A 23859-nucleotide genomic window follows, 5' to 3' on the forward strand; every position below is an offset into this window, starting at 1 on the left:
GCTCACAACTGGAGTGGTGCAAAACTTTCACTGTCAAATCTGAAGCTGAGGCCAATTTTGTGAGAAAGCTTGTGACCTGGATTCAAGATGAAGACACCGGACCCCTGGGACATGCTGTGGCCATGTGGATTTGTGGTGCGATGTATTCAAACCTTTCCCACTCACCCTTTGTTCTGGGACTCTGTTGGGCCCCAGGGTGCTACGGGCACCCTTCTGGGCAGGGATCTGCATTTCCTAGGGACCGTCAGGGTTTGCGTGCACAGGGAGGGTTCTGTGGTGCACCCAAGGGCTGGACGTGCGTGAATGAGCGGGGCTTCACGGGGTAGCCTGCCCACCCACCAGGGTCCAGAGCCCAGCTACCTCCTCTGGCCCACCGCAGACCCCCATTGCAACCCCATATTTTGGAACTCCGCTGCAGACCCTGATGCGGATCCCTTTTGCCCCGAGCGCTGCAAGCCTGTGCTCGGGAGCTGCAGCCCCGTTCGGGACCCCACTGCTCAGCACGGCTAGCGCCCCTTCCCTCTCCCCTCCCGCGGGCTCCCCTATGAGGTCAGCGCAGCGCGGAGGCCCCGCCCGCGGCCCCGCCCGCCCGCGGCCGCAGGGGGCGGCGGGCCGCGCTCCGCCCCGCGGCCGCCCCGCTCCCGCGTTCATTTCATTCCTCCCCTCATTCCGCGCATTCCTCGCATCGCTGGCGCCGCGCAGCCCGGCCGGGAGCCCGGCCCGCCCCGCCGCCGGCCGGGCAGCAACTCATCCTCCGAGGGCTCCGTCCGCCGGCCCGCGGCAACCTACCGCCGCGGTATAAATAGCCAAAGCGGCGGATTAAAAATAGGCGCGGGGCCATAAATAGCCGGGGCGGCCCGGGGGCGGCGGGCGAAGTTTGCCGTTGTGAGCGCGGCGCGCTGGCGGTGCGCGGAGGGGGGCCGCGGCGCGGAGGTAAGAGGGGGCCGCGGGCGCGCACGCTGTGCCGTGCCGTGCCTTGCCGTGCTGGCCGCCGGCGCTTTGTGCGGCGGGGCGGGGGGTCGGTCCCGGCCGGGGTCGGCCCCGGGGGGGGGCCGGCGCCCCCGCAGGTGGCGGGGCAGGCGGGAGAGGGGCCGCAGTAAGGGGGAGAAGTTGTTTCCCGCGGAGTTTGTGCCGCTGCGGGGCCGCGGCCGGAGCTGCAACAGGCGGCTGCTGCCCGCCCCGCGCCGCTCCGCTCCGCTCCCCCTCGCCGCTGCTCGCACTTAGTTGCCTGAGTCACCGCTCTGCGGCCGGGCGCGCACACACACACACACACACACACACACACACACACTCACTCTCCCAGGCGCGCACACGCACACACGCATTCGAGCGTGCACCGATCCTTGGCATTTTTCACATATTTTTTCCAAGAGAAAGAAGTTGGGAGCAGCCCCAGGCTCGGCGCAGCCACTCGCAGCTCTCAGGAGCCGTCCCTCGGCGGTGCGCGCTGCCGAGCGGCCCGGCCTGGCGCGGAGCTCCGCTCGGTGCGCTGCCCCGAGGTCTGCTTTTCTTCCCCCCCTTCGTTTTCCTCTAAAAGATGAAAGAAGGAACATCCTTTTTCGCTGCTGCTTGTCCTTCTCCAGAGCTGCTGCTGCCGCCGCCGCTGCTGGTTAATTGCACATTCAAGTGGAAAATTTTCGGGAGTCAGCAGAAACATTGTATCCAAAAAAGACAAAGTCGCAGTTACAACACCACCGAGGAGATTGTCTCTGGAAAACTTCCTTTCGGTAGGAACCGCAGGGTTTGGGGTTATTTTAATTATGTATCGGTAACGTTTTGGAAAGATCTAGTCTACAGATGTCCCCGGTGCTGATGCGGAGGGCCGGTGGCAGCCTTTGTTCGCAGAAGGAGCGTTTTCAAAGGAAGTACACTTCTAAGGGGGAGGGAAAAAGTTATACAGTACGGCTTTTGTAACAGAATTAAAACAAAGCGGCTCCCTCAAAGCAGCTAAACAAAAACCACGAGGAGAAATAAAGCGGGGGGGGGAGGGGGGAAATCTCAATTTTTACCGAGTAACCAAGTTTGCGCTCCTACCTCGCTTGAACGTAATCCTAGTCGTGATTTTTCTCCTCTTGAGATCTGTTTTAGTTTGAATGGTGTTACAGTATAAAAATATTTATGAAACAATGAAATACCAGCCACCCACGTTTCTCTGGAGAGTTGTGAACTTATTAGAAACAAGTGCCTGCCTTTGATAGGAAGAAATGAAAAGTGACCTCCAGAAGTGCTGCAGAGTTAGGAGCAGTTCTGTTCTATGCTTGCTGCATGTAAATGGCTCCCAGTATTTTTTAACTGTTGCTGAGCATCATCTGGAAAAGAAAGGCCAAGAAACATCAGATTGGACTGGCGTTTTCTGTCCTAAAATAGTATATGTAAGAAATGTAAGCTGAAATGGCAGAGCCTCTGGGGAAAAAAAAAAGTACCTATACAGCTGTATTCCTGTTTAACAGAAGCATATTTGCTTTCCCTTAGTGCTGATAAAGTTTAGAAATACAGTATTGCCAGTTAGCAGTTTTACAGCGGTATCTAACCTAGATAACAGCAACGTTTGGGGCTGCATGGCTAAAATACTGTTTTCTCTAGCTGAATGTTCCGTTTTTATGCAGTACATCTAATTTGGAAATCTCTGTGGGAATGCCTCTTGCAGGAAAATTCATGTAAATAACTAAGTGCTACCTGCAATTGAATATGAAAACAAAAATGATTATAGTGACATTAGGGCTTAATTTAAAATTATGTAGGATTCTTCTTCTAAACCTATATTGGGACTGCATGTCTGTAATGTGTGTTGTATTCTGTCTCTATAAATAGTTGGGGAATACCATTACAGGGATATTAGATTGTACTGATGGTAAGATGGTGCTATTAAAAATGACACAGACCTGTATATTAATTACTTCTGGGGGAGGGAGGGAAGCTTGCATGTTTGTTTGTATATATGTATATTTATACACACATATGCATACTTTATTTGGGAAAAGAAATATAGGAATCAATGTAATGAATGTTCTTAAAACACAGAACTGCAGATTTTTATATTTGGCTTGCGTTTTGAACTTGCAAGTTTTTTTAAATCAACTTTTTGAAATTATTTTCATTCAGGGTAAACTTTTTTGAGTTACAATTATTTTTCACCTTCATGGTAATGCATCCTTTTGTACTGCACTGGTTTTTAATTAGGTCATAAAGTATTTTCTATGCCAGTAGGGATAATTCTACATTTTATTTGCCGCAGGTTTTTATCAGCTGACCAAGTAGAAATTTTGGGTGCAAAAGACTTATTTCCATTTTTCCTCTCCATAATCTAGAAGTACCTCTGGAAAGAAAATACCTTATTGCTAAACATGTTACATGTATTTTGAGCATCAATTTTACATATGCTACTTTGGTGAAGTAAATATTATTAGCCTTTGCACCCAGGAGAGTGTAACAACAGCTCTTGAGATTCAAATTACAGTTTTATGTTCTGTACAGTTTTAATGCTGAGTGGGGTGTCCAAGAGTGATGAAGCAGAGGGAAAATTCTGATTTGACCAGAGTCCTAGTAAAGACAGCATCCACATAGAGGAGTCTTAATTAAACACCTAAAAAAGAACAACAGAAACTTAATTATGAACTAGACCCACCGCGAGTTTCCAGCTGAGAAATGATAGTGTATTGTGATGTATGGAGATGTGTGAGCATATGTGTAACATGTTTGGTATAATTTGTAACTAGTGTTTTGTTGTTGTTGCTGGATGGTGTAGTGGTTTAGGATTTTGTTAAAGTGGTTTTTAGGCTTTGTTTGTCCATGCCTGAAAAAGTTAAGGTCAGTGAAGTCACATGCAGCGGAAAAAAGATTTCTTCCTTCTTTCTTTTTAAGCTACCCTTGTAGATCATATTGTAAGCAAATTTTCAGGACATAGTATAGGCAAAAGGGTAATAATGACTTCTGGAGCTACAGAAAAATCCTTGTGTCTTCCACCTGGAAAAAAAAAAAACAACAAAAAGGGAAAGATAAAAATATGCAATTATGTATTATGATATAACTGTTAGTTTTCAATCTATCAAGTAGGATCATTACACTTGTTGGAACAATTTCCCTAGAAGTAATCCGATTTCAGTGGAAAGTGCCTAAGATTGTTTCCAAAACACAAAGATTCTGTGTACAGTTCTGAATGTGTGTGTTTGGGAGAAGGTTAGCTTCAAACATTACGTTTAGAATACATGGTTTCTGACTGTATATTCACATGCATATGTCACTTTTTATTTGGTATTTCTTCATGACATTAATATTAATGATACATCCTTCAAAAGATGGTTCAAAAATTGCCTTTCTGAAATTATTCATTTAAGAAGAAAAAGTTTGCTAGATCCAGTTCTTAGTCAGGTTAAAGTGCCTGGGATGACTCATAGGAATAAGCATTTACGGGATCAAATACTACGATATTTACAGCATATGCTTTATGTACATGGTTAGTATGATATTTGGTGTCTAAAGAAGGACATGGGTGCTATTCTGTGTCTTTGATTAAAAAGAATAAAAGATTTGACACACATGCTCTTAAATTTTCCGTTTTTTTTTTTTTTTTTTTTTTTTTTTGCATGGGGTTTATATTCTGCTTTGCTTGTGACCTGTCTAAAACTTGCAGGCAGATTTCTGTCAAAAGTTGGTCGCTAATTCCATTTGTGCAGGTGAGGTGAGGGCTGACGTAAAAATCTGGTCTAAATTCAGGTTAATTCCATTGACTTAATATGGCCTGTTGCTGTATTGCATTGGCTGTAATGAGGATGCAAACCAGCCCTTTAAAAAGGATTTTGAACTCCCCAGTTCATCAGAAACCTACTTTTGCATGAGAGGTATAGTAGTTGCTTATTTCTGGGATTTGAGATTTAATTACTGTTTTGTCGCCATGCTGCACTTTGTCATTAATGCTTGCCTCAAGTAGGAATGTTTTATATTCCTGAACTACAGTAATTCACTCTTAAAAAAAAAATAAAATACTTTAAGTGAGTCCCCACCAAATTTTAGAACCTGCAAGAGGTAAATCATCTCCCTTGAAAGAAACGGCTGTGAGAGGGTTTGTGGCAGTTTAAGCAAGTAGTGTACAATTTAAATTGTATCCTGTGATGTATGAAAGCATTAATGGCATTATTTATTGTAAAGCCAACCAACTCTAAGCCACACTGAAGACACATTTTTAGAAGAAAAATCTCTGCAATAAATTCCCACTTTATGACCGTATCTTGCTTTCTGTTCTTGCACAAAAGTTCTTTTGACTTTTACAAGTGGAACAAGGATGGAATAATATTTCCTGGAATAATTTTGTGTTTGGTTTTAATGATTGCTCATTTCCAAAACATAAGAGAGTGGAAAGTTGCAGACCTCAATCCTTTGAGGTGCAAACTTCAAATCTGCTCCTTCGATTTGTCATATAAAATTCAGATAGGACTTTTCTGATTTAATAACCCTATTCTGATACCCTGAACCTTTCTTGTTTTTCTATGAAGTCCTGATCTCGCTGCAGTCACTGTGAGCTTTATCTTACTATTGGTAAAGGCCAGATTTCTCTCTGTGTTGATGCAGATTCAGCAACTTTTGTGCTCTATCAGGTTATTAAAGTTCCACCAGAATTACATTGATTTTAAAATACAGGGATTGAAGGAGTAGAGGAAAGAGAAAGAAGGCAACGAGCCTAGGTCAGATTTGGCTTCTAACAACTAATTTGAGATACTCTACACAGGAAGTCTGTGAATGACTTGGCATAACCCATCATGTACTATATGCCCTTATTTGTTAGATGATTTTTTTGTACATATGTGAAGAGCGTGATGAAAATCCACAGAGTGTGTAAAGGCTCTATAGATGCTTCTCTGGCTGGTGCAGGGCTGCAACCCCATTTCCTAGTCCCTTCAGCTTGTGCCTGGGTTTTTCAGAGGCAGCCCATTTTAGTTTGGCTGCTATCCAGTTGAAGGTATCACCTACAACTTTTTGTTAATTGTCTGCTAGTCATTGTTTACTGGAGCAACGTGATTATTCCCTCTGCATTCTGGTGTACCTTTCCAAATAGCCATCTTAGCTTTCCAGCTGTTACTTGCTCTTCAGTAAACTTTCAAATCGGAGTTTGTCTGTGTGGCAGCAGAAGCACATGAGCACAAAACACAAGTTTATTTGCTAGCAGGTCAGAAGGTAGACTGTGAAATCTCAGTGTGCTGGAAGGAAAATTTAGGATTATGTGTAAAACTATTAAAATGCTGTTGACTGGGAATCTAAAACAATGACGAGTGCTGTTGTTTTTACAGATACATGAACTGAAAACTGCTGCTAATGATGGGAAATGTTAATTATGTGAGAACATATTGAACTTATATTCTCCGGCATGAACTTTTTTAAATGCATCAACTGTGCTGCCTTTTATGCACACAGCTTTCTAATTATCATAATTCAGTTCAGCTCTGGCTTTTGGAAAGAGTTCAAGTGCAATCTCAACTTAACATGAAAGGAGGTATTTGGTTGGTTTCTTTTTTTTTACTGAGAATGTTCAAGAACAATTTGAAAAGATAATCTAAAAATGCTACATACTTAGCTGAGTATAAGTCAGAAAATAAATATGTTCCTGTAACTGCCTATCAAAGCAGAACAGATTATTAGAACAGCAAATTATCTGTTTTTCTTAGTATGTCTTTCACACTACTAGAGAACACCGCTAAAAGCACATTTCCGGAATTGAATACCACAGACCATAATATATATTGGTTGATGGTAGTTTTTACTTTGTCAATTTTTTAAACGATTGAGTGGATTACCGTGTTGTTATTAACAGATTTTTCCTCAGATACTAAGTGGCGAAGATTTCATTTTCTTAAATTAAAAGACAATTTATTTTTTTTTAAGTATTAACCGACTGTGTCTATAACAAGTTAAAGTCTCGTAGCAAATCTTCCTTATTAGTCAGTATTCACACCTTGTCTTCATGAAGCTTGAGGCAGTTGTAAATATGAGCTTTTTCTAAAGCATTCAAACTTTTTTCCCTTTTTTTTTTCTTTTTTTTTTAATAAGGAAGAAGTAAACTTCAGTTAACTTGCACTCGAATTATCCTTTCGCAGAGGTTTGTTTTTGTTTTTTTTTTTTGCATGTGATCAAATGGTTGGTTTCTCCCCCCCATTTTACCCAGCTTCTAGCTGAAAAAGAAGAAGTTTTTTTCTTTTTCATACTTGTCTTTTCCTTTACTACAGTACATGCGACGTTTCTGAAATGCAAAGAAAGCCCCAGTGAAACAAAATGACTTCATTTGAGCTGGCACTTAAAAGCAGAATTCACTTCCATAGTGCTGAAATAAAAGAAGCCAAGTGTTTTAAATAGCCACTCCCCTAGGCCAGAATGTTTTTAGAAAAGCTCATTGTCTACATTTGAGCTGTAGCAGTATGCCTGCCTCTGTTAAATCTCCTGATCCAGACAGCTCGATTTCTAAAGTTGACATCTGGTTTACTCTTTGTTCACCTGTTTAAAAAAAAAAAAAACAAAAGCAAATAGGCAAGTGTGCCATTGCCCTAGAGCTCTGCAAGAAATGAAAATGCTCTTGACAGTTTGTCAAATAGTGCTTCCAGTCTAAGGCTGCAGTAGCCTATTGTTATGCGAGCAACAGGCAACAGAAGTTGTGGCACCATATGGCTAGTATATGCTTCAGATAAGCTATCTGTTAATTTAGCTTATCAGTAGTGTTTTGATATGCTTCATGTTTGAATCACCAACCAGTATGGCTTTGGGTATTTTTGGTGCCAAATTATTCCTTAACGTTATAGACATCACAGTTATTCCCTTGGTGGAATCTCTTGCCATTCATTCACCTCACGGTGCTGTGAACAATGGTTTTTATTTTTGGAATTAGCTGGCTTTTTTTTTCTTTCCATGGTTGTCTTTCTGTTGGGAGATTATAATTCAGGAATGACATTTTGGTTTTGAGGGGAGAAAATGTCAGAACAGACTTTGGAAGGAAAGGTAAATTCATAGAGGTTTAGTGGATTAAAGCCTCTGTTACGTGTATCTCAATTAAAAAATATGCAGTGTTTGGAGACATTAATTAATGGGAGAAAGGAAATTTTATTCATATTTAATCTACCACCATCATGAGCACACGCTTCTTTGTCCTCAAGCTGGTTTACAGTTCAAAATAAAAGGAGAAACTGTGAACAGTTACTTTTTCAGCATCTGATTTTACCTTTCTTCTTTAAAAAAAAATTACCTTTAAAATAAATTGTGTCCCAATATCTGCTCTCATCTGATCTTTGAAGATTATTTTATTTCTTCTTTCTCCACAATCAACTGAAAGCCTTGTAGAAGACTTGGAAGTTTCAATGGAACTTCTTCCTTCATCTTTCCCCTCGCCTTTCTTGGGCTGTAATTGTTTTGTTGCAGGAAAAGTATCAAACTATAGATACAGGCTTCCATTCAATGCTGAAGTGATATCCTTAGGGTTGGATCTGTCTCTGTTGCCCTCTGACCTTACAGCGCATTCCTCTGTGTCTTTTGCCCTGGAGGCTCTGTCTTGCTGTTCCTTACAGGGAACTGCATCTGTCTCTAGTTGCCCCGACCCTCCTTATTCCTTGGGTATGCACTTACTTGCTCTTGGGCACTACTTGATCATGCTTTTTGTTTCCCACCTCTTGCTATCCACCTTGCCAGGTGCTCCTTATCCTCTCTCTTCTCCTGCTCAGGGATGTGTTCTTGCTGTTGGGTCCCTTTGCCCATCCCAGTCACGACACTGCTTCCATTTCTTTCTTGCACTGGATTTTGGAAAGAAAGAACTGCTTGTGCTTGTACGATGGCTTTCATGTCCAGGATCCTTAATGACCAATAAAAGGACCAGATTCCTGGTCAAAGAAACTTTCAATCACCTTCTAAATTTGTTTGCTGGTGCCACTTTTATAGTAATGAAAGAAGGTCAAAGAGAAGAAAACTTTTCTCCTGTCCCTTTGGAACAGAGTAATATGACAGTCTGGAACAGTGGCCATTCTTTAACACCCCACTGATGTCCATGCAGATGAACTGCATGGAAAGATGCAGGAGCTGGCAAAGCACCTCGAGGACACCCAGGTGAGTATTGAAGTGAGGGGTGAGGCTTCCACCTTGCCTCTGTGCCCAAGCCAACATAGGCACCTGCATCAAAAAAGAAAGGTTTTCTGCTCTTGGCTTGTCATCTAGGGCTGCTAACAGAGGCTTTTAGTTTCTCTGCAAGGACATGAAATGCTAGCATCTGTCCACTTAGAGCTGTTTCGAGTGTCACCTTAATTTTGAAATCTGCTTTAAATTCAGATTTAGTGTTCAAGTCCTTGATGTGGCTCATGCAGTTGGACGATAATAGCATTTTTTGTCTCCTGGCTCATTGCAAATTAGACCTGTGATCTCTCATTCTGGTGTGACTAGGGGGAAGGTAAGAGAAGAGGCTGGGAAAGGAGAATATTGAGGCTTCCAGTTCTCTGTGAGGCATGTGTACATCTTCTTTATAAGTAATTTCTTACAGCTTAACTGTGAGATGTAACTTCTTGTCCACTATTATGTCTAGTTATCACCATAATGAGTATGGTTGTCTTTGGACCAATGGGCCCATTAAAACATGACAAATGTATGCTTACTACAGTAAGATGCACCTTTCATATAGTCATGGGGTTTGTTTTTTGGTTTTTTGTTTTTTTTTTTTTTTGGTTTTTTTTTTGGGGGGGGGGGGTGGGGTGTTTGAAGGTTAAACTTCAGAGCCTGTGAATTTTTAGTTGATTTGGTATCAGCTCAACTTATGTTTCATTGGTTCCAGTCATTGTTTTGGGATAGAAAATCCATAGCTCCATATAATGTGCATTTTGTTTTTGAAACTGGCTGTTATTTATGCATAGCAATTTATTGCTCTGCTTCTTGGCATATTTACTATATGCTTACTGACCAGCTGGAGATAAGCAGTTGAAGGGGGCACATTTGAAAGACAGTTTTAAAATACGCGGCTTCCTGTTCTAGTTCACTTTAGATTCTAGCTTTAGTAATATTCTTTGTTGGTGAAACAATGATCCATAAGTAACTTTATTTTCCAAAATCTCTGAAAACAATACAGAGAAGTGTAAGAGGTAGTAGAATTATCATAGTTCTTGGTTGCTTGGAAAATTAACTAATATTTGGGCCCCTGAGATTTTGGAAACAAATTAAAGAACCCTTTCTGAGGTAGCAGGCTGTTTTTAATGGGCCTTCTGTATTAAGGAAAGTACAGTATTGTAGGTTATTTATTTCTGGGCATGCAGTGCAGGGTGAAGAGCCTGCAATTCAGCTAGCAATGCTTCTGTGCCCTGAGGTAAACTCTATTTCACAAAGGGAATTTTGATTATGGTCTACTGCTCTGTAGCATAGTGGAGGCTTCAAGAGGCAAGTGGTAAATGCTACCAAAGAAAAGCTGGATTGGAGCCACTGACGTCATCTAAGTAAATCTCTTGTAGGACTATAGCCATAAAATGACTGCCAGCCACTGAGCGCACTTTGGCCTTTTCTTGTCAACTGTTTTAACTGCTGTTTTTTTTTTCATTCTTTTTTTTTTTTTTTCCCCTTTCTCCAAGCAACATGCATTTTGTTTTCTCTTTTTCGTGCTTGTTGTGAACATGGTGAAATATAGAAATGCTAGCATCCCCCTCCCTCCCCACCACACTGTGCATAGCATGTGAGTAGCTGCAGCTTGCAGTTCAAAAATTAAAAAGTAAACCAGTACTTTTCCATACATGAGCCTAGCAGAATTAAGCTTCCACCACAAGCTACTTTTTAGGTGCAAGGGCCTTGGCAGTTCAAGTTACAGCATACTGATGAGATCTGTGTTGTGGGCAAAAAGCATTTTGATGCACTGGAGGGCATGCTTCCCTCTGGAAGAGCTAAACGCATAAAAATGGCTGGGTTTGAATTCTGAATTAGCACAAAATACATGTGCTTGTGTTAAAATCCAGGGTTAGTTCTTGCTTTAAGATTGCTCTCTGCAGCTCCAGTCACTCCTGAAACAAAACTTTACTGTTCTTTCAAACACCCAAATCTATTGTTACCAGCTGTTTTTTGTTTTTTACATGATACTTTTAATGCACAGCTAAAGAAACCATGTGCGTTAACAATAGGATTCTCTAGAATTCATTGATTAATATGTACCAGTACATATGTGTGTACTTAAGAGCACACCTAAAAATGTAATTGATATCCCACCTGTCCTCCACTTGAATTTCAGCTGTATCACGATTGCAACAGAAGTACTCAGGTTTTGACGGTGGATTTTGAATTCATTGTCAACATTGTCTCAAAATGAATTTCCAGGAAGTCTAACATGCTATTTTTCAAAACCAGACTGCTCTGTACAGCACATTTACAATTATTAGCCAGTGTCCCATGACAATATTTGTTTACTTGATCTATGTACTTTTTTACTTTGAAAATTAAGCATCACTGGTTTTGAAGTTTGAGTCTTATGATCAGAAATATATTAAAACCAGTATCTTATCCATGAATCATTAGATGAGTCAGTTCCTGAAACCACTACAAGCCTCACAGTTCTTGGCTACAACTGAAAGCAGGAAATCCAGGCTTCAATAACTTCCTTTCCCAGTATTGGCTATAGCAGTGTTAGTGGTTAGTATATGCTGCTTTTGTAAGCAATAGGAAGATGTATGTCTGAGGAACAAAGGCACTCAAGTCAATTCGCTGAAACTGTTTATAATTTGTGGTCTCGATCTGAATGTCAGGATATATTGCCATATACTACATTCTGTGCTGCAGTACATTTTCCAGCAGTGATATTCAGAATATAAAATAGAGGGAACGCATTAGGGCACAATTCTTGGACAAAACCCACCTAATCAGTTTACCAGAAAATATGAAGATATTTTAGTGGTAACATCCAACTCTTGAAGAGGAATAGGAATAAGAACTGAAAACAAAGGAGTAAAATTGAAGTGTTTATTTAGCAGTTACTTTGTTTTATGCTTGTGCAACAAACTATTTTTATTCTGCTTCAGTGCTCCAAAAGGGCTTGAAAAAAAATCCAACCCAAACTTGGAACTTGTAAAATAAAAACACATGATTTGTTTTTCAGTCTCCTTTTTTTTGTAGTGAAAACTGTTTGCCTCCTCATAATCAAGGACACATTGATTGTCTCTGTGTCAGTGGAGCATTGTTGGCTGCAGAATCTGTCTCTTTAAGTGTGGAGTGCCTGTACACCATGACATCTGTGCAAGGGGATGCAGTATTTACACTTTTGAGCTAACTGGGCCAGATTCAGGTTTGGTACAATGTTGATCTTAATGTGTTTAAGCCTGGAAATTATTCAACACTTTGTATTTTCCTTAAATATTATGAAAGATAGTTTGGTATCTTGTACTTATTATTTGGTTAATTTAAGTCTCTAATTAATTAGCAGCACATAAAAGCCAAACCTACCTTCTTTAATTATTCTTTTTGTTCTTCCCTCCAAAAAATTGTTTGTTCATAACAAACTGGGGAGAACACAAGTATTGAAAGTAATAAATCAGATACTGCGTTAAAAAGCTACCTTTGACAGCATTGGGTAAACTGTATATGCAGTATTGATTAAAAACAAACAGAGAGCTCTTAATTTAAACAGGCAGAATGGTGATTGCGCATTAGGCAACATCTTTTATATTGGATAATGTGTGAATTGCTTTAATGAAGCAAGCTACAAGTTGGATTCTTAGTTGGTGCAGTTCAGTGTTGGTAAATCGACCTCGGTGTAATGGCCATTTAGAGTTTCGGAGCCAAATGGCTGACACATGTCATCGCGTACTGGTGTTCAGTGTGGTGCTGCTTGAGTCTTGTGTTTGTCAGGCAGTGACACTGACACAAGACTCTCACAAGGTGAGATCCTTTGCATGTGGAGACCCATATCCATAATAGGCTTTTCCCACCTCCTCTCTCTGTCTATGTAGCTCTGTGCCCATGGGAAAGACCTAGAGAGGGTCAATCCCTTGCTCAGACAAGGACATTAGAGCTTTTGAAGGACTGTTTGAGTTATAGGGGAGGTCGTCCTTGAGGAAGAGACTCTTCTCTCCTAATTGACATGTTTGCATCAGCACAATTTTCATGGGCACTCTTATGATGCCCATGCCAACTGCTTTTTTTCCCCCACAGTGGGGCTGGTAGCATCGATTCAGGGACAGGCCACTTGGTGTGTTTTGTCATAATGGAGATGTGCCTGAGGTGCCCAGTCTGTTGCTGGGAGTTTTGGCATAGCAGCAAGCACCCAAGCAAGCTGCTTTGTAGACTGGGGAGGGATTGAGATTTGTCTTAGAATATTCAGTGGGATGCTTATTGAACCATGAAGGTGCAGATAGCATTCAGAAAAATGTAAACAGAGCAATTGCAATTCTCACAGCACCAACACCTCTGGTACAGGAAGTTTGTATTGCTGTCAGGTTTTGGTACTATATTTCTGCAAGTACCTGCTGCTCTGCTTCTGGAGGCAAGTGTATCAGGCAGGGGAGCTCAGAACAGTTGGGCGGAGATCTGTGCCATCAAGCTTGTGCAGTGCAGAGCATCATGTGAGCAGAGTGGCTTGGACTTAGCAGAGCATAGCTATATAAACACCTAGACTGTTTTGGAGGCAAGCTGGCTTGTCTCAGCCTACCTTCTCTGTCACATTTAAAGAAAAAGCAGCCGCCTTTGAAAGAAGGGCTAGATGCTTACATCCAGGAAGGAGGCTCCTGGCGAGGCATGGATCATTTCTTTCTTTCTTTCTCTTGCATAGTTTTAGTGGTGCTTTATGCAAAGATGCTGTGCTGAGCATCAGCTGTTTGTAGGAGAAGCAGCCTCACTCAGGTGTGTCCCCTCTGCTGTTGGAACCAGATGCTGATGCTTTAGGGATTTTAGTGTTCAGCATCACACCACCTATTGTGGATTTAACTCACTGCATTGTAATTAACTTCTTGTAATAACAATAATGATAATAATTTACTTACTGAAATAACAAGGATGTTCTCTATGCTGCTTCTGCATGCTGCTTTTGGGACAGAAATATTTCTTCTTGTTTTCTGTTTAAGGGAAAACTTAAGCACTTTAGCAGTGAATTTCCACAGGATCAAAGTGTATGTAAAAGGCATTGTTCATGTTTATGACCATATGCAGTGCAATTTTCTATTAATTAATGTTAAACAACTGTTTAAGAACAAACAAAAGAAACCTTAAAGTGGAATAAGCATCTGAAAATTTAGAAGGCAGTTGTAGTTGTGCTTGATTTCATTTGTTTCACTTGCAAAGAAATGTAAATGATTTAATAACGTTTTCCTAGGTGAATAGTCCTGAATATGGGAACTGTAATGCATAAGATCTGGAGATACATTTTGATCAAGTTTATACACTTTAAATGTGTATGAACTGAACATCTTTGTATTACTCTTGATCAGAGAGATGTCCTGTTGCTCTAATGTGGATTTTGGTTTGGGATTAGAGGCCTGGGGCTTTGAATTGCTTGCTGTCTGTAGACCTAGTCATCAGTGGCTAGTGATTGATTCATTAATTAAAATCAATTTAAATGGATTTGTAAGCCTCATGTAACAGATTATCTTATTAGCAGCATGAGAAAGGCACTGTGATCTGCAAGGAATGTGTCGCTTTAGACAAAATATAGCACAATCTTTATGGGAGAATTTAATGAATTGCTGTTGCTGTAAGTGATCTGTGCAAATGAAAGAACCTTGCTTAAATCCTGTGTTTAACAGACTCTTCTTGTCAAACATGGTTTTTTATTTTTTTTTTTTGTGAGCCTCCTCCAAAAGACTTGAATTCAATCTTGTTGTGTGCATGTATGCATGTGCGTGTGTTTGTGTACGTATTCATGGTCACAGAGACACATTAAGTATTGTTGAGCTTCTGATATATTCTGATTTTGGAGACTGTTATTTTTTTCTGTAACATTTGCTTTACCCCATCTAAAAATATCTGCAACAAGGAAAATAATTTTATAAATTACTGGGAACAAAATGAAAGAAAGAACATCTAATGCTGTTTAATCCACGCTCCGCCTGCTCAGCAGTACTGTCTGGAGGAGAGGCTTTGGACAGCTGGAGGAGGCCACGCAGGCAGAGGGGAGTTCTGGCAGAAGTGAAAGTGGTGAAGAGATGGCAATAAAAGCTTTCCTGGCTGGGAGAGGGGAGGCTCGCCTGTCATCTTTACATTTGTTTTGTGACTTCTTTTTACATCGGAACGTAAAGGTAGTCATTCCAGGCATCTATGTATGTTATTAAGCTCTGTGATCAGGCCTCAAGAACATCTAAGCCAAGGTGTCAACAAAATCAATGGGAATTTTGCATTTAGTTTCCAGCAGAACAGGGTTGTTACCTCCAAATCACAGCCTTGCCCACAACTTTTCAGTAACCTCAGTAATGTGTGTGCTCTCTATTCTGATTTGTAACCCATGCTTCCACAGGAAATGAGATTTTAAATTTTGCATGCTATGTTGTAGCATCACTTTACATTTTTCTTCCCTAGTTTGTGCTCTCTGTGCATTTGTGATTAGGGAGCAAAGTGAATTATAAGATCCTTTTTTCATGACAGTGAAGCTACTTTCACTTCATGTTCCCTCTGCTGTATTGTAGAAATAGAAAAATCTATGAAAACAGGCAGTAGTAAATGGTTGATATCAACTAGAAAATTTTAGCAATCATAAAATAACCCCACAAACCAAAACCACTACTATCATACAGCTCTGAATTGCCTCAGATATTATCCATTCAATGCGTAGGCAATTCTTCACAGCAGAGCATTGTTGATGAGTTTTGTTTGTCAGATAATCTTAACATCATTGGCAGTATAGGTTACAAATCTTTAACCAAAAATGTTTGAAAATTGATTGAATTGGTAAACCCAATTGTAATGGAGTTCTGGTGAAATTAAATGCATTGCCTGAGCCATGTGGAATTTGCTATGGTAAAAAGCTTTCTCATTGCTTGTAGAACATTGAACAAGATGTCTGGAAAATGCAGTGCTTTAAAGTGTAATACCTTACTCATTTCAGTTGCAAGAAAGCTTGGTGGTGACCTCCAGTTTACTCCCTAGTTATCTCTTGATAGTCTTTGTGTGTTGTCTTTGGAGGATGGGTGATTCACCTCACCATGCATGTGGGTAGGTTGCCAGCCTGCTGCCTACTAATGCCTCCAAGAAATTTGAAGAACAACTCACAAGTGCACAAGGACAGTGAAAACTATCAAAACAGCAGCTTTTGGGGCTCCTCAATGCACATGTACACGGTTCGAGAAGCCGATGCTACTTACTGCATCAGTCCCTTCTCTGAGTCTGCAGCTGGTGCAGATGTATTAGTTTGGAGGTTTGTGGCTCTGTCCTGCTAGGTCACTTGAGTCTGAGAACTTGGAAGCTAGCATTACGATCTTGGGCATGACAAGTTATTTCATTTCATTTCATTTCATTTCAGCCTGTGAATCCAAGGAGAAAGTGTCCTGACTTACATTAGCTTTTATTAGCATGCCAATTTGAAATCAGAGTAGTCATGCAATAATTACTTAGTGAACCCTTTGGTTTGGAAAGGAGCAAGGAGACTTATACATAGAAGAAATGTGCTCAGTGGTAGCATTTTCTTAGAAATGAGAGGAAAATAAAGCAGATGCGGTAGTTTTGGCTGGAATAGAGTTAATTGCTTCATAGTAACTGGCATGTGCTACGTTTTGGATTTGCCAGCTGGGGTTAAACCATGACAGCAGGACATAAGCAGGATGTAGCCTGCTCAAAGTGGCAAACCTGCAGAGAGGTATAAAATGTAGGCCATGATTACTAGTCCTCTCTTCTAGTACTGAATAGTATATGGAAGTGTAGTCCTTTCCTTCAGCTGCTTCATTTTACACATTCAGTTCTTCAGATGTAGAACCACATTTTCAATTAATTGACCTCCTTCAGTTTATTTCTACCATAGGTTTCTGGCTGAAAGGAAAAGGACATTGGTGAATAGCTTGTAAATAGCATACTGCATAACCCTGCCATTATGATGACTTCAGGGAATATTTTCCATTCCACATTTGTCTATAATGTGAATCTTAGTAACATTTGTCTTGTATTAAGGCTGCAAAGTAATTTTGTATATATGTTGCAAACCTTGCGAAATGTTTTTTTGTCCTTGCAAATTATAAATAGTTCAGTTGGCTCAACTATCCCTTTTGTAAGCACGTGGGTTTTTTTTTATAATAACACATAGTTATGGGGCAGTGTTGTGCGAAATGCAATTGAGTTGTACAGTAATGAGATTTCCATGGTGTTCTATGAAGTCAATGGTATGCAATTAATTGCTGGACTGGTGATGGGTGCTGGGTAGGAAGTGTTGCTGCGCAGACATTAAATATAATAATTAAGCTCAGGAGTTAGTATTAAAAGCATGGAAGATACATGACTCTGTCATTAACGCAGAATTTGTGCTGATATTTGTTTTAACAATACTATGGTAGATGTAGGCTCATGCCTTAAAGGTATGCTTGCAATTTATAGTTTGCATCTTCAAAGAAAGTGTCTGTTCCCAAGCTTGGAGTATGAGGTCCAAATTAAGAGGACTGGGTACTTAATCTGTTGCTAAACTTTGGCGCTTGGTAAGTCAGTCTTACCAAAGAAAGTTTCTAGTTCTTGCTATGTTCAGAGGAAAGCTGTGTGCCTTTGAAGGCTTCCAGAGGGGGATCCTGGCCATCACCCTCTGTGGCTAAATAGAGGTGGATGGCATCCCCCTTGTCTGAACAGGGAAAAGTAGGAGTTTACTCAGGCGGGGATAAAGTGTCATTAGGTATGGAAATTTGGGTGTGGATTTGAGCATGTCTTTCAAATGCCTAGGTTATCTCTGCCTGGTTTACACTGTAACTGCCCTTTCATGGCCTAATGGAAGTACTGCTGGACAAAGTAGGGAAAATTTTGCAGAATGAGGAAAAAAATGTATTTGAAAGCTGCCTAATTTAACTGCACCTGCAAACTCTTTAGTTTTTCAGGCTCAGCAAGGAATTTCTGGTTTTTACTGAAGAGTCCTTAGAAAAATTGTAAGAAACAGTCAAAATGTTAATGTTTATTTTCTTCCTTTTTACAACACAGTCCCGATCCCATTGTGTTTAATTCTGCTGCTGTGCCGTGAGGCTGACTTAGACAACTGGAAAGTGTTTAAAAAATACTGTGTGGTAGATTCCAGTGCGTGAAACTCTTGTAGCACACTTGTTATGGTGTGATGCAAACAAGACATAATTGCGAGGAGCACAGACTGACTATTCTGCTGGAATAGGCCAGATTGAACACAAAATGTCATAACTGTGAAGACTGGGGTGAAATCTTGGCTCCAAAAAAGTCTGTTAGAAATCAATGGAGTCTTCTCCACTTACATTTACATCTTTATTCACAGAATCTTTTACTCGCTGGAAAACAGAGGAAAGAATTTAAGGAAAATTCAGATTAAAATTTGTCAGTTCATTGTCTGTCCCCAGTTTTAATCAAATAGATTTACTTGAACTCATAGCCCTCTTTAGACACACTGCGGAAGATGAGAATTGCTCTTGTTTCTCCTCTGATTTTAATGGAGGATCGGTTAATATAAAAAGGACAGTTTTCCTTGGCTTAGTCCATCTTTGTAAAAGCCATGACTTGGAAATAGGAGAATGGCTCCCCATGGAATCCTGCTGCCGCTGAAGGCACTGAAATGTGTTGTGAATCCCTTCGGCTAAGTGCTGTGGGAAATCATGAATTAATGTTTCAACATAAGGTGCAGAAATGTTCATAGATACTTCAGTGGAACAAGAACTTTTTAAAGTGATGTTTTCAAGGATCTATCATTCCCCTTGTGGGCTAAACCTCAGTGTATAATATTGCTGTAGATTTAAAATAAATAGAAAGCTTAAAAATATTTTGCAATGTATGTATATCACATATACAAATTCTCACCAACCCACGTTTGAAGTCATTGGATTAGAGCTTTTCTAATCTGGTGATTTTAACGTGCCTGGGGATTTTTTTTTTACTGCTTCTGGGAAGAAAGGTGATCATATGATTAAGGCATAAGTCAGGGGGCAGAGATTTGCATTTGGTTTCTGGGGCAGAGTTGAGTGAGGAGGCTGGGAGAAGTATTCATTGCTCAGATTTCTAGTGTAGGGGCAGATGTGAAAAAAAATTCAAAGAAAAATCTATTCAATGCATCGGTTGTGTGAGTTAATATTTGCAAAGTCTTTTTATATACCTATGTGGAAAGTGCTGTCAGTGTAAGTGATTGTCTCTGAGACAGTGATTTCCCTACTTCTTTGCTTTACACAATTTTCCGTAATTGGCTTGGAGTGGTGCGATTGAGTGTAATTAAGTCTCATAATTAATTAATATGTGAAAGCCTACGCAAAAGCAGAATAAGTATTTCACATTTCATGATTTGTTCTCCTCTGTAAAATTAGAGTAATAATACCTTGTTACTTAATGCTGTAAGCAATAATTAGGTAATAGTTATAAAGTGCTTTATTATGAAAATGTATGTAAAGAACCATTTTTAAGTGGGGAAACTAATGCATAGGTCTCAGTCCTTGCAGAAAAGCTGATTCTCCTCTGAAGTAACATGCTGAAACTGGTGTATCCCAGGACCAGAAGAAATACCGAGTCAGTATTTAAGGCTGCTCGCAGAATGATCACAGCTTTTTGAAATACTCCTGCTGAGGACTTGTCTTTTTTCTTTTCATCCTAAGTAATAGTTTAAAAATCCTTAGTTACAGGTGTAATAACAGTGATTTTTGACTTCCCATTACACTAACAGCCATTAAACAGGCGAAACAATCACACATAATTTAGGACATAAAATCTCTGAGTTTATTTTGTGATGAACTATTAATAAACTGCTTTCATCACATGCAGCAATTCCAGATCTGTGAGGGTAAGGCAAGTTACAGAGCCCCCTTAATCCCTTTCTGAAAATGACCTGCCAGCAGCTTTTCTTTCTTTTCATTTGTAAAATTGAGTACAGGTATTGACCTGGGCGTTCACTCCACTGATTAAATACCAAGTGTAAACCAAGGGCTGGCTGCAAATGTCTGTCCAGCAGCCTGTGTGGAGGAAAAATCACATGTGCTGCCTGTTTGGCAGATGCATCCACAGGTGAACAAAATGAGGAATGAGTCAAAACCAGCTGCCCTGATGACAGCAAAGGTCAATAGGTCTCTCCTGGCTCGTATATTTCTGGGAATAATGCTTGGGCAAGGGATGGGCCATCAAAAATCTCGTTCTGACTGCTCCCTGGAAAGGCACTGAAAGCCATGAATCTTGGCCAGAGTAGTCAGAGCTGAAGCTTTTCAGTGAAACCACAAATGATATGGCCAATAAGCCAAGAAAAGGCACGCAGTTCAAAGCCATGCCTAGACCATACTTTCATCAGCTCTTTGACTTTACTGTACCAGCTCTGCAGAACTGAAGAAGTGCAGGGAACAGCCCCAGAGAAGGAGGGATGAACCTTAAGTAATTAGCCTTCCAACTACACAGCAAACAGTATTTGTGCCTGGCAGGAGTCCAGGCCATCAATACTATGGGTGAGGATCTGGTGGATGATGCTTGCTTTAAGCAGTCAGTGGCAGCCTTGCCTGAGTGGCTCTTGGAGCTGTTCCCTCACAGATCATTCATGGAACTGGTCAGACAGTGGTGAAGCGGTTCACTTTGTAACTCCCAGAACTCTGGTGGTATCCTGAGTTAAGTGAAGTGGTGATACATTAGCCTACTGCTAACATCAAAAAGGAACCTCCAGAACAGACTTACTACAGGGAATGTAGGAAGGCTATTTTGGCATATGTCTTCTGTAAATGTAGCACTACTGATATTTAACTGGTTTAGATGTAAGTTTTGGAAATGCGTAATCTTGCATGATAAAGTTTGGCAGAGAAATGCAGTATTCTCTTTTATTGTTAGCTACATCCTTTTCCTGTGAGAGCTTATGAGAATGTTTTCATACTTAACATGTTTCCTTTCTTCACTACAGTTCATCTGCCAATCTGACCCTCCCAAGAAAAGTAAGCTGGCTGTAATCATCAAATAGATGAGGGGAGTGTCATCAGGAAAAGAACAGGCAAATATAAGGTCTAACCCTTTCTGCAGAACTCAGTTTGGCTCTGTAATGCAGAAGGTGAGAGTCAAAGGCGACCTGTGTATCTCCACACCACTGTTAACAGACATCAGAAAAATACACTGTCCCTTTTGTAAACTTCTTGAGAGAACTTCAGAGCAAACTGTTGTTTATAATGAAGCAGTGGCAGCTGCTGCATAGCTAAGTCGGCAGTTGAATTGCCATAGTATATGAGCCTCTTGCTGTGCCCCTCATAAAACTACCCTGAAAGAAAAGTCATATTTATCTCAAAAGTGGCAGGCTTGGCATGATGCCCTGGTAACTTTTTTTAGCCAACCTGAAATGAAACTAGCTCACCCGAACTCTGCTAGATTTGAGTTCACCTAACCTCCTTCTGAGGGAGGCTGGAAGAAAGGAGTGGGGAGAGAGGATTACGTACAGTTTTTTATGTTTCCCTGGCACATTTCCACTATCCCACATGAAAGATCTTTTTAAAATCACACTGAAGTTTGAAATATATTAAATAATTAAATTAAGATTGTACACATTCAATTTTGGCTTTGCTGAGTTCAATGCACGAATCAAATAACTACTGGAGATGTAAGAAAAACAAATGCTTGGCACTTTTCCCTACAAGGCTGAATGTGAGTCAGTATCGAAGAAGGCTTCTCAATGGAAAATGAGAAAATAATCTTAATAAAAAATTCAAATTATTCAGATGAGCTGCTTGTAAATTACATACATAAATATAGTAGTTGCCACAATGAGAAACTTCTCTAACACATTTTGGCAGACATTAACTTGAAAATAAAGACTGAAAGATAATTACTGTTATTATTCTTATTACTACTACTACTGTCGTTTTGCTTTGTGCTGCATTAGCATTAAGAGGCTATGAATATCCAAAATCCAGTGTTCCAGACTCTGCTCTACTGTAAAGACATACTCCCAGCTCGGGAAAGCTTAGTTTTTAAATGCACCAGACCACGCACAAGAGAAGGTCTCAGGCAAGGGAAGCCAGGGGTCTTGCTCAAGCCCCACAGGAGCTTACAGCAAGACCAGGGCTTAATCCTGATCTGCTAAATTCCAGTCCAGCCTTCTAACCAAAAGCTGCAGCCCTCATGTAAGCCTTTCGAATTCTCCTAAGGGGGTGTGGCTTTGCATTTCTTCAATATCTAGATAAGGTATTGACATATTCTTAGGAAGGTTATCCTGCAATCCGGATAAATAGATTTTTCAGGTCATGAGACATTAGGATGCTTCATGATTTTTTTTGAATCTCCTACGTCCCTCCTTTTTATCTTAATAACGTCCACTGGTTTAATTTTTATTTCCTTTTCTGAGAGGCTGCACCCCCTCTCACAACTTGTCACACATCATGCAGTGTGGAGGTGCAGCATCCAGAACCAAAAGAGGAAATGTGCTGATTTTGGCAGTTGACCAAAATTACCTCATTTCTTTGCTATTGGAAGTTTGTGCACTTTTCTGGCAGGCAGCACAGCTGAAAATATGATTGCCTAGTTCCTAGCATGTCTTCATTGAAGAAAATGCTTGCCAGGTACTTAAATGCTTTATACACATCCCTTCTAGTAGCAGAACATTCCTGATAGACACAGGCAGCTGGACAGCCTGGTCAGAGGGAAGCAAGTATGGGACGATTGGATTTAGAGAGCAGAGGAAACGGGACAAGCTTTGCAGATGAGGTCTGGAGCTTTTAGGACTCCACAGGTGCATGTGAGAGAGGAGCAGTGACCTCACAGATGGGGCTCAGGTTCTATCGCTCTGCTCACCAGGCTGTAGAATGTTTCCTGCCTCCTCACAGTGCTTGGTCTGGCGTCCTAGCGGTTGGGCTTCTGGTGAGCCACCACCCAACATGAAATTGCGAGGAATCTTTTGTCAGAGCATGGCTGCCTCCCTCTCCCTAAATGAAGCCTAAGATCATGGAAACTGCTGGTGAGTGATGCAGGTGTAGGTGTGTCGCTAAATAAGATTATTGTAGCTTTATGTTTGTGCTTTGGCTTGCCCAGAGGCTCTGATGGGAACAGAGCCTGCCAGTGCAAAAGGACACAGCAGCCTGATAGGCTGATTTAAAGGTGGCCTGCAAGAAAAAATCAGAGTTATTCAGAATTTTAATTGAAGAGTCAGGTGAAAATTAAGTCTTTACTATTTAAGTTTAAAAAAAAGAAAAAATCCTGGAAGTGGTTAATTATTCCAGGAAGAGAAAGTAATAAAAATATGCATAGAAAAGTAGCTATCTAGATTTGAATGGTGATTATGTGATTGTATCAGAGGTACAGATGTTTGTGTATATTGTAGTCTCCTAGAAATATGTAAACTTCCCAGAAGAACCTGCCTGCAAATCACCAAAATCTCCTTTTACTGCTTTCCACCTTTCTTGAAAATGTTTTGGGTGTGTCTTTTGCATCAGAAGGGGATGATATTGGTGTTTGAAGGTTTGGCCTTGGAGAATGTAAGGGCTGCTGAAATAATGTGGCGAAGGAGTTGAGCAACAGCAAACGGCCTATTTGCTTTCACTTGGTTAATCACTTCTGTAACAGTCTTCTTTAGCCCGGCATGACTGACTCTCTTCTTTTGGTTTATTTTGTGAGGATACAACTTTTGGCAACTCACTAACTATTTTGATTATTTTTGGAGACTGAAAATAAAGTGACAAAAGCAAATCTGCAGCAGACCTGCAGATATATTGATGGACCAGTAACTTGTATGGAGCTCTTTATGGGTAGACTTCCAGAATCTAGTTAAAATACGTGAGAACTCCTGCATCACATTGAACAAGTCGTCTATAG

At 40.7% G+C, this 23859-nt stretch overlaps 1 protein-coding gene and 1 long non-coding RNA gene across 7 annotated transcripts in view; one reads left to right on the top strand and one right to left on the bottom strand.

Annotated features, from left to right (window-relative positions):
- The first annotated feature begins 618 nt into the window (after positions 1-618).
- The window catches only part of TEAD1 (TEA domain transcription factor 1), a 162687-nt gene continuing 139446 nt past the window's right edge, over positions 619-23859 (top strand). For 2 of the 6 annotated variants that reach the window (XM_057418297.1, XM_057418303.1), the window contains exon 1: positions 1398-1727. The gene's annotated coding sequence lies outside the window, so the exon portion shown is untranslated. Of the gene's footprint in view, positions 934-1397; positions 1728-23859 lie in introns of those variants that run through there. The other 4 variants (XM_057418300.1, XM_057418304.1, XM_057418298.1 and 1 more) reach the window with 3 other exon arrangements.
- LOC130604050 (uncharacterized) lies at positions 16557-22800 on the bottom strand. Its single transcript, XR_008973358.1, has 3 exons — positions 22652-22800; positions 18150-18382; positions 16557-16929 (listed from the first exon to the last, which is right to left on the bottom strand). It is a non-coding gene; the product is annotated as an uncharacterized LOC130604050 (long non-coding RNA).

Source organism: Pezoporus wallicus, unplaced genomic scaffold (assembly GCF_028554395.1).
Source record: "Pezoporus wallicus isolate ANWC-B61680 ecotype Strahan unplaced genomic scaffold, APGP_CSIRO_Pwel_v1 contig_2025, whole genome shotgun sequence".
NCBI classification, from domain to species: domain Eukaryota; kingdom Metazoa; phylum Chordata; class Aves; order Psittaciformes; family Psittacidae; genus Pezoporus; species Pezoporus wallicus.